General features: G+C 31.7%; 1 pseudogene; it reads right to left on the reverse strand.

Annotated features, from left to right (window-relative positions):
* Nucleotides 1-3,678: 3,678 nt before the first annotated feature.
* On the reverse strand, nucleotides 3,679-5,073 carry LOC136772472 (uncharacterized; annotated as a pseudogene).
* Between the last annotated feature and the right edge of the window lie 1,430 nt (nucleotides 5,074-6,503).

Consider the following 6,503-nt stretch of genomic DNA (forward strand, 5'->3'; position numbering starts at 1 on the left):
TACTAAATTAATTAAAAGTATTCAATGTTTATAAAGCGTAACAGTTTCTAGCAATGATGTTTATTATTTGATATAATACAAATTGCATAACGTTTCTGCAGGTGTCTTCTTAGTTCGCTATATTCTTTAACATATAATGTGACATTCATATCCATCCGTTGCACTATTTTATTCAAGTATATTACATATTATAACTATTATCCACTTATTTTTACATACACACTGATCTGATAATACTGCTGACCTTTTGTAGTAGTTGAAATGATTGTAATACCAGTTTTTTAACTTCAAGCATGAATAGATTTTTTGAAAATAGAGAACTTATTTCGTTACTTCAATTATTATGTTATAATTGATAGAAAGATCTATCAATCCTTTGAAAATGATATCATACGTCTAGTAACTGGATTAATGAAGGTTTTAGAACAGATAAATTTCACAAAGAATTAGCAGTAACAAAATATGTATTACATATAGAGGATGGATATCCAAATGTGACTTGGAATTTTATTTGAAGATAAGAACAATATGAATTCAACAATACACAGGAATGTATAGAAGATCAACAGCCTCTCAATTTTCAAGAGATAATATCCTATGGAAGAGGTTACAAACACTGTAAAAACAATATTTAATGTGTCCAGTCAATAAATTTTGTAGAACCATGGTTTACCAATCATCTTAATGTTATAAAATCAATTAGTAAATGAAATAGCTATATCTGAGTTTATTTAAGAATAGAAACAAAATATTGGTATATGTTGAAAATTAGAGAAAGGAACTAACGAGTCAAATAAATGTCACACAACATATGGAAGGATATTGCGGATCACTCCAGAAACCGTATTCAATTTGTAGTACAGCAAATAATAAATATCATTACTATAAGCAGCTTCGCTTCACAAACATTGTGATTTTGTTTGTAAATTAAATAACCTATTACTAATATGAGAATATGTAATTACTTTGTCCCAATATAATCAGGAAAGGAAGAAGAAAAATATTATTTTCATTCAACTAGCTTTAATTTATAATAATAACAAGCATTGCTGTACATGAATAATTTATAATAAGGCTTTCATGTACATACACTAATCGTTTACAATTGCACTATTATAACATTGTCACCATTATTAAAATCACTGGGCCACACAGAAAATCTTCATTGCTTTTTCATCTATTGGCAGTAAGTACTATTCTCCTTCATTGTAAGTCAACAGATACAGGACTTCAACTGGAACAAAAATAAAATAACCACAAAGTAAATTTCCTTAATAATTTACACAATAATTTTCATGTTTTGTTCATAAAATACTCATCTGATATAGTTTTTCTTCTCTGAAATTTATCGAAATCCATCCTTCTATTCCGCAATAGTTTTCCGAAAATATACTTTATGTTTACGATGCAATCGCGTCATTTGACAGCTACGGACTAACCCCCAAGAGACTGTGCGTTTGACTGGACTACACGCTGGAGAGAGAGAGAGAATTAGAGAGGGAAAGAGACATCATGCTTCTACTCCAAGTACGCGTTTTATTACATTTAGGATTACACAGACTAGATGAAGTATAGGAAAAATATGAAAATATTATGAAAGCATCTCCTTTTCATGATCTTTCTAGCCTTTTCGTCAAATTTGCATTTGCACTTTTACTTTTCAAGAAATAAATTGCAAAACGTACGAACGCGTGAGGCTGAAAAGAGCGTTTTTCAGTACAAACGCGGGACAATGGCACAGTCGTATTTCTCAATAGAATTTGATGAAACTAATCGTAATCGATTCCTTTCATTATGGAGATCGTCATAAAGAAGGCGGATTTTGGATAAACATCTTAGTTTTCGAGATATGAACGATTGAAGATGCACGTGCGCAACAGCTGATACGCACAATGAGGGAAATGAGTATGCGCCGTTCAACTTCAATCGTTCATATCTCGAAAACTAAGATGTTTATCTGAAATCCGAGTTCTTTATGACGATCTATACAAAGAAAGGAAGCGATTGTTATTAGTTTCATCTAATTTTATTGAGAAATGCGACTGTGCCATTGTCCCGCGTTTGTACTGAAAAACGCTCTCTTCAGCGTCACGCGTTCCTACGTTTAGTAATTTATTTCTTCAAAAGTAAAGGTGCAAATGCAAATTTGATGTGAGTGTTAAAAACAGCATGAAAAGGGGATGTTTTCATAATATTTTCATATTTTTCCAATGCTTCATTTGATCAGTGTAACGCAATATGTAAAAAGATGCATGCTTTGAGAATTTACTAATACTTCCCCTCACCCCACTTCGGCAGATAGCCTCTTTGCATGTAGCCTAGCTAGCATGCCTCAGTGGAGAAAGCTTTCATAACAAGCCATATTTAGACGCTGGAGTGGGGGAACACGTAGATTGAGCCGCGAGAGCATAGCGTCCTTCCTTACCGCCCCCCTAACAATTTTTAGATTTCGTCCACCTCAAAAACGCGGGACAATGGTACGGCTCTATTTTTCAACCGATTTCAATGTTTGTGGGCTTGTTGGAATCGTTACGTCTGGCACCTCGTCATAAAGAAGCCCGATTTTTCGATTTGTTATTCGTTTAAATTTTAATAATACAATTGTTTAAACACTCTTTTTTTTTCCATTTTTTGAAAAATCGGGCTTCTTTATGACGAGGAGGCAGACCTAACGATTCCAACAAGCCCAAAAACATTGAAATCGGTTGAGAAATAGAGCCGTACCATTGTCCCGCGTTTTCGCTCTGTAATGTCGGTAATAGGGGGTTTGAGGGATCCCGTTAAGGTGAAACTACAACCATGCATCAGATGTGCCAGCAGCTGGAAGCTTACATTTGCCAGAAGCTTCAATTTTAGTTCTGTTTATTTTAGGTAAATATTTTGTAGGCATTGTAAAAACCTTCGAAAAACAATCTTTAGGAGATAAGTTTTCTTGATTTCGTTACACTAGACATATTTTTTTTACTTGTTTTATCATTCAGATTCTCTTGTTTATCTCCTGTAATAACAATACTTTAAATTATTTATAATGAAACAATAAATGTTAAAAATACTCATAAATCATACGAATCATTTGTTGCATCTATTGACATTTCAGTTTCGGACAATGTATGCAGCTCTTGCGCTGATGGTTCGATTAAGCCATCCTGCAGTATTATCACATCTGACAATGGTTGCATATCACCTTCTTGAACATCAAAATGTGGTATATTTATTACTTCTATCATTGGCTCAGCAATTTCTTCAACTATGCCGAATGCTTTTGATTCATCATTTCTCGCATCTTCATTCTGTGGCCTTGTCATCAAATTCAAGTATTCGATACTATGATTCTCAGATGTTGCCCGTAAACAATTATCTACATCAGTTTTATATTATATAAGAAAATAAAAAAGACGTAAAAAAAGATTTGATTGGTTAAAATAGTAAGATTTTACAAGTTCATTATGATAAAATATTATTTGTAAATAAATTTAATTAAAATTTTTTAAATAAATTAAAAATTTATTAATTAATATAAATTTAGAAAACCTGATAAAATCTACCGAAAGATTTCTTATGAATCTGCAGCCAATATTCAAAGAGGACCGTTTTCTCAACACCTCCATTCCATATTCCATTTTGAGATGCTTCTTTAAATGATTCCATCAATTCAGCGGGAATACTGTTTTCGAAAAGTTAAATAAATTGATGCTCATTATCGATGGTTGGAACTTGGTTTTCATCGTTAGAAAAGCTATCCGTTGGCTTGCTTTTAGTTCTTTTCCTTTTTTGTAAAATATCATAATCTATAGCATCACTATTAAAAGGCATTAGCCCGGCAGCTTTGAATCCGTCGACAACAATATATTTTTCATCTCTCATATTGTTCAAAGCCATTTCCAAAACTTTTGGAAAGTTTTCCTTCTTCAGTTGTAAAATATTTGTTTTACTCTTCCATTTTGGAACAACTTGTTTCCATGTTTCTTTAAATGGATGAAAAAAAGCTATATCCAAACGTTGCATTATATGCGTTGAATTTGGATATAATCCAATAACCTCTATCTGCTTTTCTCGACAAAAACGTACAAGTGGAATATTAATGTGCGATAAATGATTATCTAAGTAAAATATAACAGGAAAAACTGTATTCGTTTTAACAAGCCAGTGATAGAACACATTCGTCATATACTCGAAGAAAGTTTCAGCAGTCATCCACCCTTTTTCAGATATACCTATGCTCCAATCTTTTGGAGTATTTTCGACAATTCCTTTTGGAACTCTTTCCTTGTACGCAAACATAATCATGGGGGGTACACGTGTACCTGCTGCATTGTAAGTAAACAAAGTTGTGATACTTTCTTTCCTATCATCTGTCACTTTGTACGCTGCTCTTATACCTCTTCTTGACAACATTTTTTCTGAATCAGGACATAATAAAATGCTCGTCTCATCACTGTTAAATACTCTGTCAGGAGAAATGTATATTAAATCTTTACTTCGTAAATACTTTTCTATTTCTTGAAACCAGTCTTTCAAATCATCTCTAGTTACTGCAGCTCTAGCTGGACTTAAGTGTTGTACAGCCCTTATTGTCAACTCTGGATGTCATTTCCTGAAGGCTTCATACCAGTGACGCCCAGGACGATTTTCAATAAATGGTGTCGATTTATTTAAGGTTTCAACATATTTCTAAACACTGTCGAGGAGCTCCGTTTTTGTGACTAGATAACCTCAGCCTGCTCTATAAATAACCCAATTTTTAATTTGTTCGTCTTCCAATTCTGAAAAAACAGTCGATGGACCTGGTTTAGAATTTGTATTATCCGGATTGTTTTTCTTTCTAAATAAGGTGACGAGAGGAACTCCATAAGTATATGCAGCTTTCCTTAAAGATAAGCCATTCCGCAATGCCTCTATCGCATGCTGGAGCTGTTCTACAGAATAATTTTTTCTTTTCATCTTTTTTTTCTTGGAGCGATTTACATACACTGTGGATTTCTGATGCGATTTCAGATTACAATTGTTCTTTTTCAACACACTTGGTCTAACGTTTTTCTTTATTTTTTTGTCTTTTCCCTTTTTGGCTTTCATGTTGTGTAGTCTGTACTTATCTTATCTATAATAAATATATTTTGAGTAATGTAAATACAATTTACATTATATTTTTAGGTTAGCTCGATAATTTTGTACTAATATTGAATAATTTACTTACATTGATGAATGATTGGTATAAAAATGATTTACAAGGATTTATAATTTCAAGTTAAACAAATAGAACTTTTGATTTTTACGCTTTTATAATAAATAAACTGTAAAAGCTTCCCATGATTCGTACATTGGTACAGATGAAAACCATATGTCCCTGGAATATGAAACAACCTGATTTACTGTACCATAAATCCGGACTTCAGGAACGCCAACGCACGTAATTTGAAACCCTTAAATAATTGTAAAATTAATGAAGAAAAATCGGAAAACTTTTAACAGAATCAAATTCTACGACTATTCAGATTAAAAATAGGCTGTCTAATGTTTAAAACAAATAATAAAATTCGTTTAAGCATATGAAACAAAAAATAATCTGCACGTAATTGTTTTGCATAAAAAGCCGCTAGTATAGATCAATTCGTGTGCGATATATATTTATACATTTTTTTTAACATTAAATTTATCTCAGCGATGTGGAAATTTATTTTGTTATAAACATAGATATTTTATATTAATAAACAAAAATTTTCTATAATTATATATGTGATAATATTTTTGATATTAGTTTTTTTTAGCTTTGTTTCATAAAGGGGACTGTAATCCACAATTGGGCCTTTTACCTTACTGACTACTCTTGTAACTGTAATTTGCAGTTTACTTTAAAAATGCCCAACATACTTGATTTACACGGGTAGTGATTAATATCTTTGACTGTTTTTAGTGGATATCCTTTAATATAAATAGAATCAACCCACGTAGCACAAAAACGTCATAATGTCGTGAAATTAACGTGGTTGTTCCAACTGTGTGTGTGTGATATCACTTTATACATTGAAAATCACATCATAACCATATCGCAGTGACTCTTAATGTCGGACACATCACATCTCTAAAAACATCACAAATTACACCTTATTTCCACGTGGTAAAGATATTGCAATGTCGCCACTATACCATCGCAGTGATTTGAATAAGACTTGAATGTGGCATAAAGATCACATTATAGTGATGTGATAGAGATCACAATGTAATACCGTATCTCCAAATTACAGCTATAATTGGTATAATAACGGGCTAAAACATTGTATAGTGTGTTCTATTTAAAATAATACTTATTCATATTATGAGTAAAGTACTTTATTATTAGAAGCATTTTTAATTATACAAATATCTAATATATATAATAACAATTAATAACACATTTATCAATTTTACTTTTATTTGACATATCGTTATTAATATGAATAAGAGGGAGAATATAATCATTTCCAGATTAAATATCATATCTAAACATTTTATATTTAATATGTCGC

Source organism: Prorops nasuta, unplaced genomic scaffold (assembly GCF_024137725.1).
Source record: "Prorops nasuta isolate Cenicafe-Biocafe unplaced genomic scaffold, Cenicafe_Pnas_1.2 PNAS00001, whole genome shotgun sequence".
Taxonomy (NCBI): Eukaryota; Metazoa; Arthropoda; class Insecta; order Hymenoptera; family Bethylidae; genus Prorops; species Prorops nasuta.